The sequence below is a fragment of the Dermochelys coriacea genome, chromosome 13 (genome assembly GCF_009764565.3).
Source record: "Dermochelys coriacea isolate rDerCor1 chromosome 13, rDerCor1.pri.v4, whole genome shotgun sequence".
Taxonomy (NCBI): domain Eukaryota; kingdom Metazoa; phylum Chordata; order Testudines; family Dermochelyidae; genus Dermochelys; species Dermochelys coriacea.
The window spans coordinates 12,583,194-12,597,220 of record NC_050080.1 but is presented as its reverse complement, the minus strand read 5'-3'; the positions used below and the strand labels follow the sequence as shown (position 1 = coordinate 12,597,220).

The window sequence follows — 14,027 nt, the reverse complement described above, 5'->3', positions numbered from 1 at the left end:
GGCATGTGGATGTATGTGTAGAGGAAAACCTGAGCTCATGGAATGCTGTGAGGAGGGTCAGTCAGCAAATTCCCTGGGCTCCGGAAAGTTTCACAGACACTCTTTTGCAATGTGTTACACAGAACTAACTCACCAGGTCATGTAGAATTCTAGGAGGCAGCAGGGAGCTGGGAGCCAGGAAGCCTCAAATGCTAATTCTGGATCTACATGACGTAGTTTTAGATCAGATACTTAGGGCCTGATTTTCAGAGCTTCTGAGCCCCCACAGCTCCCAGTGACTTCAGCTGTATGTTCTTGGCATATTTGCAAACCAACCTCTCTGACTCAGTTTCCCCATGTAAAAATGAGAGCATTATGATCACTAATTATTGTTTGTTAAAGCAGAATGCTATATAAATGCTAAACATTCTCCTTTGGACAGTGGTTCTCAAACTAGGGCTGCCACTTCTTCAGGGAAAGCCCCTGGTGGGCCAGGCCAATTTGTTTACCTGCTGCGTCCGCAGGTTCGGCCAATCGCGGGTCCCACTGGCTGCGGTTCGCCACTGCAGGCCAATGGGGGCTGCAGGAAGGGCGGCGAGCACATCCCTCGGCCTGCGCCACTTCCCGCAGCCCCCATTGGCGTGGAGCAGCGAACCGCGGCCAGTGGGAGCCGCGATCGACCGAACCTGCGGACGTGAAAGGTAAACAAACTGGCCCAGGCCTTCAGGGGCTTTCCCTGAACAAATGGCGGCCCTAGTTTGAGAACCACTGTCTTAGGAGGAGCTCTGTGGAATGTTCCCTGAAGTTCCTTAGCTGTATCATTCCACACGAGACATGTGAAACAGTTCATCAGCTCTGGGATTCGTCCTTCCTTCCATTCAAGAGGAAAGAGCTCATATTTTGATGAACTTTGGCCAAAGCGTGACTTTTGTAATACCAGAATTTGAATTGCCCTTCATTCAAAGTGTCTTTATTTTGCAATAGTACTTCCATTGAGGGCAATGCACTCCTTGGCCCAGACTCTGATCTCTGTCACAATGGTGTAAATCTGGACTAACTCCATTAGTCACAACAGAATTATACCATGTCAACAATGAGATAGGAGTCCGACCCACTTGCTAGTGGTGATGCTGTCATGTACAGGATGCTCCATTTACTTTGTTGTGCATTTACCGAAGTTCACAAACATGAAATTAAACAATAATTCTCAGCGTTATCTGCAGGCAGCGGCAAGTTACCTGCCAGGCAGGTGCTCACTAATATCTGGGAATTTAGCTCCTTCTGTGAGAGGGCACAGATATCACCTGCAAAATCTAGTTAGTAGAGGCTGGATTGTTTTCCAGCTGTGAGACTGCCACTACCTACACATGGCATACCCCTCCCCACACACAGTGCTGTCATTCCCCAGAGCACTGCCTTATGCTAGAGGGGTGGGGATGCTGATTCTGGGAAGTCAGTTACAATGATTTCGTTCTCACCTGCTAATTGCAGGTGAGACTCTGACGGGCCCCTCCTCCCACACTCCACTCCTGACACAACACCCAACAGAACTGAGGTGCCCAAACACTCTTCCAATTCCAGGGGCAAGACAGGACTTACAAACATATGCCTTGTACCTATATGTATGTATGTGGATGAGGAATTCTCCCTGCGGGCCATACTGACCTTTCCTTTGGCTCTGTCTTATGTCAGAGAAACTCCCAGCCTTCACGGTCCTGAATTAAGATGAGGATACTCATATTGTCTGGAAACCAGGCTGAGTCAGCAAAATCGCTCCCTGCACCTGCAAAAGGGATCTGTGGTCTGAATCCTCCAGTGCAACAGGGAGAATAATTTCATTCCAATGCTAACAAGAAGACAGCTGGAGCCTATTCTGAGCCCACGGAGCCAGCTGGTTAGTTTGCATACCTGCAGAAATTTTCCTAACGACCAGGCCAACTGAGCAAAGTTCTGAGCATCAGGAAAAAAAGATGGGATACTTTTTATTCTACCATTTAGCTCCCTGTAACAGAAAGCATTGGAGTCAGTGGGGTCTTGACCCCTGCCACATAACATTATTTCCTGGCCCCAGCCAAAAGAAAATGAAACCATTCTCCCTTGCCAGCACTCCTGTGTGTCACATCTTCATTACACCCAAAACCTGCTTGATGAAACAGCTCCAGAAAAGGACAATGGAACAGACCTGGGGCAGATTAAACTGGGCTTAGCTCTTCCACATAATGAATGAAAATCATTGGACTTTATTTCCTTCCTATAATTAGAAGTGGACTTACTGAATTAACCCCCAAAGTCTGGTATGTTTTGATACCCCTCTACTGCACTCATTTGTTGTTTCTTCCTGTTGATTCGTGGACATCTAATAATGATTTTAATATTGAGTGCTGGTGCATTAGCACCCCTGGAACCTCAAGACCACTGTCTAGGGATTCACTTCTGCCTTGATGCCCAAAAGACATGGAAACAAATCACACAGAATCCATCACTCCAAGTTCCTTCTGCTCTGGTCTTCCCCATATCCATCTTCTCCGTTTGTATATTTGAGACTGTGCACATTTTGGGGCAGGAGCTATCTTCATTTTGTGCCAAGTAAGCTCCAAGTATATTGTCAGTGCTTAAACACAGTAAGTGAGAGTACCTAGTGGGTAAATCATGCAGTACAAACTTCATCTTGTCCTCCATGGCACCTATCCCTGAGCCTTCAGAGGCTACCTCTAGACATGAGGTAGGTAGTTCAGACTCCATTCCCATTCAGTCCTTGGCCTCGCTGCTGAGACTGCCAAATAGTACAAACCATCGTGATAGCCCTTGTGAAGCCACCAAACCAATTCTGCATGGGGCACTGTATTGCCACCAGATTGTGACAACAGTCAGTTACTACCAAACCAGGCTGGATTCCAGTCGGTGAGCTGCAGGTGGAAGGCTTGGTATTGCACTTCCAATCACACTAATCTGGCCTGGCCAGCCATCAAAAGAAGGAGAAATACTGAGCATTTCACATGTGCTTTTTGGAGGGGGCAGTAGGCGTGGGGGAGGGGTGCCCTCCTTTTCCCATCTGTCTGCACAGTTTAGTTGGTTGACAGCAGGGATATTAAGTCCAGTGTCTAATATATCAGATGCGTCAATTTTTGGGATGCCTGACGTTAGACATTGCAAAGTGACTTGATTTCCAGTGGGTGAGTGCTTGATGCAGGCTGAAAATTTGGTCCATGTATGGTATCTGAAGTTCGGCATCCAAATATTTAGGCACCCACAATCATTTGTTGCTTTAAAAAAATCTTGTCCATGCATATCCATAGACAATACATTTCTATCCCAAATAATAGAACAGAGACCAAGCCATCAGCATTAGCCTCTGTATGACTACTTGCAACAAGGACAAGAAGCGGGAAGTATGAATCATGATGAACATGAATTATGTCTCTTTATTAAAGTGAGTTTAGCATTCAAAAAAGAAAGCCAGATCATCAGCATTGGACACTGGAGCTTTTTGCTTATCCACACAGCAAGTTCCCCAGTGCAGCCCCTCCAGAGGGCCCATCCTATAACGTGTGAAGGTCCCTCCAGAGCAGAGGTGGGCAAACTAGGTCCGCGAGCCACATCCGGCCTTCGGGACCGTCCTGCCCAGCCCCTGAGCTCCTGGCCAGGGAGGCTAGCCCCAGCCCCTCCCCCGCTATCTTCCCTCCCCCGCAGCCTCACCTCGCCGCGCTGCCAGCGCTCTGGCCCTCCGCTCCTGCTGGGCAGTGCAGCGGGGCTGGCTCCAGCCGAGTGGCGTGGCTGTGAGCTCCTGCTGCTCTGAGTGGCATGGTAAGAGGGCGGGGAATGGGGGGGGTGGATAAGTGGTAGGGGGTCCTAGGGGGCAGTCAGGGGACAGGGAGCAGGGGGCGGTTGGATGGGGCAGGTTTTTTGGGGGGTGGTGTTCAGGGGACGGGGAACAGGGGGGGTTGGATAGGCATGGGAGTCCTGAGGGCCTGTCTGGGGGCGGGGGTGTGGATAGGGGTTGGGGTAGTCAGGGGTCGGGGAGGTTGAATGGGGGGGTTAGGGGCAGGGGGTCCCAGGAGGGGGTGGTCAGGGGACAAGGAGCGGGGGGGTTGGATTTGTCAGGGATTCTGAGAGGGGCAGTCAGGGGGTGGGAAGTGTGAGGGGGTGGATCGGGGGCAGGGGCCAGGCTGTTTGGGGAGGCACAGCCTTCCCTACCCAGCCCTCCATACAGTTTCGCAACCCTAATGTGGCCTGCAGGCCAAAAAGTTTGCCCACCTCTGCTCCAGAGGAAGGTTAGTGACTGATAGAATAAAGCTAAGGTGGGTGCTAATGACTATCTCATGATCTAGAGATCACAGGCTCTGTGCCCCTTATTGATCTTCTCATCTGTCCAGACCCTCAACTGGATTGACTCCTTATTTGACACTAGCTCTTTTGCCTTCTACTAATGGTGCATCTATACTGCACATGGGGACATGAATGGCATACCATGAATGGCACTGACGTAGACATACCAGTGCCAGCTTTAATCTGACTTGCTCAATAAAAATAGCAGCACAGGCTTCAGTGCAAGTTGCACAACCCCGCCCAGGTCTGTTTGTGCTGGTGCAGCCCATGGCACAACATCCTCACTGCTATTTTTAGTGAGCTAGCTAGAGTTCAGCTAGTGTGAGTACGTCTGCACCAACTGCAGATCAAACCCATGGCTGCCATGGGAACGTATCCGAAGACATTTTCATACCTTGTGCTTAAAATGCATGCAGATGAAACGTCAGCTGTGACTGCATCCAAGTTCTGTTCTTCACGTTAGCAAGTAGGAGACTTATAGCAGCCTGATACAGCCTGAACACTGTGGCCACCTTCCAGAAATAAAGGCAGCTTCAGGAAGCAATTCCTTTTCGCCTTCATGTCATTTCACTGCCCCTGAGCAAATAATCCCTGTTCTTTTATTGGGCACCAGGTTTGATGCTGCACTGGGCACCAGGATGTAATTAAAACCAAACACTCATATTGCCTATGGTGGGTAATAATCTGAGACACAATACATTTTCAATTAGAGAGGGTCAGAGCCTCATCTCTCTCCAGATTTATTGTGCAGATTTACTCCTTATTTCCCCCAGTACAACATGAGGTCAGAATCAGATTCTTTTTTCCAAAGAACTTCAGAAAGGAGGTTCTAACTGAACTGATCTTTGTTTCAAGCAATGGCTTTTGAAACTGCTCTCTCCCCACTAACTCACAAGATGGGTCGGTGCTCTGAAGTGAGTGGGGCACTCCAGATGGGGTTTGCCCTGAGCAGAATTTATGACATTTAAATATCGCCAGTGATGAGTGGAAGCGGCCAGCTCATATCTATAATAAGGCTAGTCACTGAACCTGGAGCGTACAAGTGAAGTTCTGTGTTTGCGCTCTGGTTTTGCATAAAGCCTGGTGCTGCTCTGAAAGGTGAGCATTTTGCAAAAATACTCCATGCTCACTGTGTCTCACTGTCGCATTTTGATTGTGCTTGGTTTCAAGTATGCATCCGATGAAGTGAGCTGTAGCTCACGAAAGCTTATGCTCAAATAAATTTGTTAGTCTCTAAGGTGCCACAAGTCCTCCTTTTCTTTTTGCAGATATAGACTAACATGGCTGCTACTCTGAAACCTGAAGTAAGAAGATGTTTCTCTGACAGTCAGGCTGGTTTCTTTTATCCTACACACCATGACCCATGCCCAAGGTTCAAAAAGTGCTCACAGACACCTGTGCCACCCCATTGTCTTCAAATGATGTCTCGGTGTTATCTGTGCAGTCCCATTGCCTTCGCTGGGTTTACACAGGTCTGGGTGATTGGAACTTGGTAATCATTTGTGTTGATGGTGCATGAGATCACATAGAATCCTCCATCTTACCTGTGCTGGCTCTGGAGGGCTAGCAGGTGTGAGACTCAGCAAGCACTAGCTTCAGCGGATGTGACCCTGAAGAAGCAAATGGAACAGATCTGTTGAGTAAGGAGGTGCCATTTTCTCTACATTTTCTCTACCATTCACTTTTCAGAATGGTAGTGTACTTTAAATGCTTTGTCTGTGGGTCTGGTAGACACTGCAGAACTCTGTGAAGAACATGGAAAAGAAACTGATCAGGATAGCTTAGCACATGGAACACTGCTGCTCTCCCATCCCACCCTGTAGCCTTCATGTGGCTTTAGAAATTAGTCAATCAATCTTTGCTGGATTAGGTTTAAGCATTCATGTCAAGTAAGCACTTCAGCACTTGTGTCCAGCTGAGTCTTCTGTGCCCTGATACGTGTGAATGGGAAACGGTGGCTCATGGTGGTTGCATTCTGGTAGCTGCTGGGATTGCTAATGTGGATCTACCATAAATCCAAAAGCATTAGATTTAGTTTGACTGTAAATAATTTAAGGCCTAAGTATCCTAGCTGGTGATCATCGTTTCTTTGTCCTTTCTCTAGAGGGTTTAAGAGCTGCCAGAATACCATGTCATGTTTTAATATAGCCTGTGATCTCAAGCAAGGACATGCTTTCCTATGTTGGGAAATAAAACCTCTAGCTCAAGGTGTATCGGTCCCATGTCCACTTCTGGCCATTTATATTTCTGCCTTTGTCTGGGAATTAGTTTGAGGTTGTTCTTTCCCCAAAAGGCTCTGAGTCTAAGGGCCAGCTCTAAAGTGCATGGAAATCAATGGAAAGACTCCCATTGACTCAGTGGGCTTTAGATGAAATACCAAAGCCACTTGTCTGCCATGTGGTACGTGCTCTCATTCATGTTCATGAATGTCTTACTGGGAGTCCAGTCTCATCCTACAAACTTCACCTTTAATCTCCATCATTAGCTGCCCTATTTATATGATGTGAGACAGAACGCGGGGGAAGAGATCAATGTGTGTGTCTCTTTTGATAACTACAGGCCGTGTCAAATGAGACTTCAAGAGGATTGCGCCTCTCTGAATGTGAGGGAGCATCGCTGTGATCATTAGAATGTATTTCGAGAGCTGCCCATAGAGTTTCTGACCCATACCAGTCTCCTGTCAGTCATTTTTAGCACTATACATCCTGAAAAACACATTTAAGTAAAGATACAAATAGTGAGCAGGCTTAGCTCCCCCGGATATACACAAATAATTTCCCAGAGACTTCTCAGGAACCACCCAAGCCTGGAAAGATTGTGTGAGCTCCTCAGGGCAGGAGAGCTATTTGTGAAGCATCAGCTATGCTTATGTTGCTATATAAACAGCAACTGTAATTGAACCCAGAGAGGGAAAAGCCTGAGAATAACTAGAAAGGTGCAGCCAGTCCTCAGTACCCTCAAGTGGTGGCAGATCTTCAGAAGAATTCAGCATTTTGGGTATTAGCAGCTTTGAAAAGCTGGGAATAAGTCACAATGAGTCCTGTTGCAAATCTGATCCTTGCATGGGTCTCTCAACTAGATGATGGGCTCTTATAAAATTCTGGCTTTAAAGCTTCTACGTTACAATATGTAGACAAACCTGTTTCTAAGCCTCTACCTGTAACAGAGGAAGCTACTTCCAGCACCTTGGTATATTACTAACACAATACACTCCATATTTTTGAAACTGATGTACTGGGACTTGCTTATTACACCAGCCTTACAGCATGGTACCTATACCATGGGAGACATTAATAACAAGGGAGAATTATAGTGGTGAATGGTAACATCACCCAGTATTCAGTAGCATCACACCAGACACATTGTTATAACAGTAAGCTCTTTCAGCCCATTGCAGCCAGTCAGTTATTAGAGCCATCTCTTGAATTTATTTTAATAAACATGAAAAATATTTTCACATTGTTTCAATTATCTCACATTAGCTGCAACAAAACCTTTCATTCTTATCTGCCTTAACTATTATTATGCAGGATTTTTTCTAAGACTTTTCCTAAAGCATACACAAACAACACTGCTGAGAGATTATGCAAGAGGCCAGGGAATGTGTCTAGTGGTTACAGCATGCAACTGGGAATTAGCAGTTCTGAGGTTCTAGACCCCACTCTGCCACTGACTTGTTGAGTGATCTTGGGCTGGTCAGTTAATCCCTCAGCTTCTTCATATGTCATAGTGAGATAATCAAATAAAAACAGCAATATAATAATACTTCTCTGCCTCTTTAGTTAACAAAAAGTGTGTGATCCTTGAACACAATGAGCTACGAATTATGTGCGGCACTGTGGCCTAGCTGAGAGTGCCATGGACTGGAACTTAGTCCACCTGTGTTCTGCACCTCTCTCTTTGTGGTTTTCCTATGTGTGCCTCAGTTACACCCCCCTGTAAAATGAGGATAACGAGATTGACTGCTGTTGAGATCTGCCAGTGAAAAGCACCATATAAGAACTAGTTTGTGTTATTATTATACCAAACCGCATTTAACACTCCTAAGGAGACATTCTGCAATTCTATAGAAGGCTCAGGCAGCTGGACTTTCTGTGGGTCTCCTGCCAGGGGGTGGTGGAAATGAAATCCATGCAACAATTCACAGGTAGCTCCTGGGATTGCAGTCCAGTCCCTCATTGCCCCTCCTTCTTTCCTACTCATTTTCCCTGCAAGTAGCAGCATTTCCCATGTCACAGCAGAGGCAGCAGCAGCTCCTCCACTAGCCACCTTCTCCCCTGCACTCTCCACATGCATTCCTATTCAGAGCCAGCATGAACTGCTACCCCGTGGCACTCAGGAAGTTAGTAGGCCCTTCTGGGTGGCGGCTGCTCATGCCCTCATCATGGTGAGAAATACCGCAGCGCTTAGTGTCATGGGGCAGGGCTTCTGCCCAGCTTCCATACATACTCTGCCTCCCCCACCCCCAGACACCTTTAAATAGGCTTTCTGTCCAAACATCAGCAAAACAAACACAGCTCACTCTTAGTCAGCCAGTTCTGCTCTCCACTGGCTCCATTATGGTTCTGGAAGAGCAGGGCCCCCCGACAGGTGTTAGCTCCACTCCTCCGTGACTCCACTCCCCAAGCACAGCCTGTACTGATAACTCTGCCTCCTTCCCTCTGACAGCGCTCACTAACCCCAGATGTAGCCTGGCCCCCTTGAATTGGGCCAACCTGCTCTGACACAGGAGTGCTGGGCCATGTCTACTCACAGCTACCCCATGATACTGCCCCTTGCGTGGGTGCCGCACCCAGGGGGTCAATTTCACTACTAAGGAACTCCCAGAGTGACCAGACAGCAAATGTGAAAAATCGGGACGAGGTGGTGGGTAATAGGAGCCTATATAAGAAAAAGATCCCAAAATCAGGACTGTCCCTATAAAATTGGGACATCTGGTGACCTTAGGAACTCCCCTAAAGTAAGTTCTGTCTAATCACTCTGTTGCATATTTTCAGGGAAAAAATCTGCAGCCCATAGACACATCCTCCCCATGAAACATGGGCTGGAAACCCCCCTTCCCACTGCCTACACTCCTAGGGTGGTGTACGTGCTTCAGGATTCGCATGGAGATGGAGCCCACTGACACTGAAATTCATCTAAACTTTGAGTGAAAAGCTGAATCTGTTATAAAGATACCTGAGATACAGATCCTGTAGGATGTGACAAGGGTCTCCCTCTCTGCAGCCATGACATGAGAACATCTCTTTCACCAAACAAAGAGAGTCAGTTACTCCGCTGGATGGATGGGAGGGAAGGGACTCTCAGGCCTAAATCCTCGAAGATATTTTAAGCAATGGGAGTGAGGAGCCTAAAATACTGTTGAGAATCTGTGCCTCAGTCTCTCTGAACACTCAGGAATCGTTTCTGGCAAAGAAATGGACAAAGCTGCAGCTTTATTTCCAGCTGTGCCCGGACAGTGAAAAGTCCCTAATTTTGGTGCTATTAAGTTCCTGAAAGTTCCATTATTCTAGGTCTTGGCTTTGGGACTAGTGATTTAGAAACAGCTTCAAAAGACATCACTGGTACCTCACACCAGCCAGTGCACCCTAGGCCAATCTTTTGGTGACAAGTCAGTTCTAGCCATCCAGCCAGCACTGACATGACCGTTCTTTACTTCTGAAGGGAGTTTTAGGCTCTATCTATTCCTGTCTCACAGGCACATTTAAGAATTGTGTTTAAAAGTTTCCCACAGAGCCATGCTGTAGGATGGTTTGGCCAGCTGGTGCTCTAGCCTAGACTGGAACATGCTTTTAAAAACGGGCTTAGCTAAAGCTGTTGCAGTTCTTTGAATTCTGAAAGGGTGACAAAAAACTAAAAAAAGAGAAATCTTTTAAGTTGTGATTTAAAAAACCTGAAACCCCCTCCCCCATCCAAGAATAAACAAGGTTGATGAAATTTTTGCAAATGTCAACCAGCTCTAATCTTGAGATTTGGCTGCATCCATGCAGACTGCTACCAGCAATCAGGCCTGGCATACAGCACAAAATGTTACCCTGTCTTCATATGGTGAGCTCGTTGGAGCAGGGGGTCTTTTTGTTCTGTGTTTGTACAGCACCTACCACAAGTGGGGTCCTGGTTCATGATTGGGGCTGCTCAGCACTAATGTAATAATAAATAATAAAATAACAACAATAATAATAATTAATAATAATGTTGGACCCAGGTTTGTGGTCAGCATTGGCCGGCAGAAACTAAATTCAGCATCATGCCAGCTAACACAAGCATTCAGACACGGTACAATTTTATAGTGTAAACCACTTTGTTATAAATTAGTTGAGCAGTAACCACATGCAGTTCAAATTTGGTTCTTAATCAAGGCTGGGAGGCTGGCATGGACAGGCACCTTTTCTGAGTTTTCCACTGACTGACTGGCCTTGTTTACACCATTGAACAGCATCTGTAGTAAAATAAGCAGAGCTCCTAATGTTCCTCCCCACAGCACAAAGCTGTGGAATTCTGCTGGGCAGTGGCTGTCCCCAAGAGGTTCAATAGGCTGCCTATGTAGGTCTACACATGCAGTGCAAGCGCCGAGAGGCATGATTGGACTGTGAGAAAACCAGTCACAGGAATTTCCAGAAAGGGCTACATGTATAACACTCGTCATATAGAAAAAGTGAGGCTTTCCCCTTTTAGCCTGCAACTCTGTACAAAGGGAATTCAGTGAGATGCTGCTTCATGACAGCATAAATTTAACTTGGGAGTGCAGCCAAAGACATTAATAAAGACCATTTCTACTACATCCACATTTGGCTGCGTGGCTGTAAAATCAAGATGCTTATCCGAGGAAGGGGAAACAGTTTCTACAAAAGAGGCTTAAATGGGTGGGCAGGAAAAATCTCATTTTTGCCTTAACTTTACCTACCCGGTGGCCAAATGTGTAGAAAGCTGGAAAGGTTTTTTTGGCACTTCACCACCAAGACAGGAGAGACTGATTTTCCCCCTCATTTCCAGATAGTGATCTAAGCAATAGTAATGAATAGTTCTTTGCATTTCTAAGCATCTTGCATCCAAGGGTCTCAAACATTAATTAATTAAGCCTCACACCACCCCAGCAATCAAATCCTGATCTCTGTTCTGCTAGTGTAATTGAGATAAGAATCTGTCCCAAGGATTTTTGCCACAACTCACAGCAGGAGCTATGTACCTCTGCTTCCTCCATTTGCAACTGGAAATACTAATTCTTACCAACCACCCAGAGGGTTGTGAAGCTGAATTCATTAATGAGCCTTCAGAAAGTGTTAATGCAGGGAAACAGAGTCTTACTGTCCTGGTCCTCCACTGCAGATATCTTTTTAAAAGATTATTTCCCCCAATTTTATTATTACTCCACAAGCTCTGCTGGGAGAACAGGCCAAAAGGACAGCTGCTTATCCCCACTCTAAAATGCCCTGGAGTGCATAGGGCAGAAAATCTCATGGGAATATGCTCTCTCATGAGAACTGCAGACTTTCAGGTTTCCAGTCAGGCCAAAAGTACGCTGAGGACTGACAGCCTCTCTCCCGTAGGCCAAGGAAGGGCAGAGGTAGGCAGAATGCTGGGGAGAACATACATGGGAGCAGCCATTGCTGTACCCTGTAACCACTGCCACACCTTGAACTACCCTGAGAGCCGGCTCTGGGCTGAGAGTGCCAGATGGAGGAGCAGGGTATGTCTTCACTGCCAAGTTAACTCAGATGATCAGCACCCAGGTGGGAGCCTAGCCTGGACATGAGCAGCCACACTGCAAAGCCCTACCCGTGTGCTCCCTGGTGCTGTACTTCTCCATGTGTGATGCTAGGACGTCTGGCGACGTATCCTGTGGTCCTTTGTGCACAGTAGCCTGAGCTGCTTAATGAGTATTTTCCAGTGAATGGTGGGATAATTTATCTGTCCTTCTGGGCATGCAGAGGGAATTGAGGGAAGACACTGGAGGACTATCAGCTCTTGAGTAACTGAGCCTGCATCTGCATTGCAAAGTGAATGGGTGGGTTACCAACCTGAGTGAAAGCAGCACCTAGGCTTTAACCCACACTCCCAGACATGCCAGGTAGCCTGGGCTGAAAGCACCACTGAACTTGGGTGACAGAGATTTATGCATGGACTGGAGAGGGACAGGGACAACAACCAGGTAAGAGCCTGGGCTAACTCTGCAATGAAGACATACTCTAAGGGGTGGCTATGTGTCTTTGTATCATGCCCCTTCCCCACACCTTGCTCACCCATGCAAGAGCGGCCAGAGTCTAGCTGTAATGAATTTAGCATCACAGTCCTCCAAGGGGGATGTTGTTATTCCTATTTTGCAGATGTGGAAAGTGAAGATGTGGAAGTAAAGATGTGGAAGATGCAGAAAGGCATTACTGCTGACCCCTAACTTGCCCGAGTCAGCAGCAGAGCAGAGAGCAGAGCCCTGGAGTTCTCTGACTGAATCATAAGACCATCCTTCCCTACTTCCTACAAACCAGTTTGTCCAGTCCTAAACTTCACAGCCAACACCGAGGCAACAAAGTGCAAAGTACAAACAAAACTAGCCCAGCCCAGTTGGAAGCTGAGTGATGATGAGAAAACCAGAAAATACCATGTAATATTTAAACCAAACAGGTCACTCAAAGCCTATGCAGGATTGTCTCTAGGCACCAGCAAAGCAAGCGCGTGCTTGGGGCGGCACAATTCCAGGGGTGGCATTCCGGCCACCCCCTTTTTTTTTTTTGCTTGGGCAGTTGCGCTCTTGGACCTTGGGGTGGCAAATTTTTTGCTTGGGGCGGCAAAAAACCTAGAGCTGGCCCTGAGCCTATGGACCCTTGCTGAGCTCAAGGGGAATTCTAGGCTCAGCCATTTTTCCCTCCTATGCCCCACCAAGCTGCAGAAATGAAGGGTTTTCGCTTGAAACCAGAGCTCTTTGAGATAACCTCTACCATCAGTGTCCCAAGAGTGTGAATGTGCAGAGGGCATCTCGAAGGAGAACAGGACTTTCTGACAGGTTTCAGAGTAGCAGCCATGTTAGTCTGTATTCGCAAAAAGAAAAGGAGTACTTGTGGCACCTTAGAGACTAACAAATTTATTAGAGCATAAGCTTTCTTATGCTCTAATAAATTTGTTAGGACTTTCTGAGGGGCTATTGCACAGACATAAACTGAGCTGCATATATGTGCCATGAGGAACAGAAGGGTGGGTTAGGATTGAATACAGAGCATTCAGGCTGTGTCTATGCTGGCCTTTGTTTTCCACCGTTGCAGCAATTTGTGGGTTCAGTGGTGGGAACACTGGACCATACAGGGCCGTTTCTGCTCTTTTAACCACCATGCCCTGAACTACTGCTCAAGTCTAGACATCCTGGTGGATGAAAAGGCTAGCGTGGATACAGCTTGAGAAACGGGTTGCTTGGTAAACATGCTATGGCATTTGTAATATAATCCATCAGTAATGGAAAGATGAGTTCTTACCACTGACCTGCAGCCTCCAATTATGCCTTTGCCTCATTTATTTGATTCCTGTTGTAATCAGCTGAAGCTCTGCTCTGGAGTCCAATGGGGGCGGGATCAGGCCCACATCTTGTAAGCTGCTCCAAAAGGAAAAGATGTCAGTTTTAGATGCCATGCACCATCATCACAGTCTATGAACAGCAATAACAACATGCAACCGTGGCACCCATAAACCACTCAACTGCATGTTGAAACCAGGAGTTTGTTGGGGCAGAACTTGGG

General features: G+C 46.9%; 1 long non-coding RNA gene across 1 annotated transcript in view; it reads right to left on the bottom strand.

The window, feature by feature from the left end:
- Positions 1–1,600: 1,600 nt before the first annotated feature.
- LOC119841992 overlaps positions 1,601–14,027 on the bottom strand; it is a 44,048-nt gene continuing 31,621 nt past the window's right edge. Inside the window, exons 2-4 of the long non-coding RNA XR_005288653.2 lie at positions 13,774–13,882; positions 5,850–6,049; positions 1,601–1,762 (exon numbers count right to left, since the gene is read on the bottom strand). This is a non-coding gene — a long non-coding RNA (uncharacterized LOC119841992). The remainder of the gene's footprint in view (positions 1,763–5,849; positions 6,050–13,773; positions 13,883–14,027) is intronic.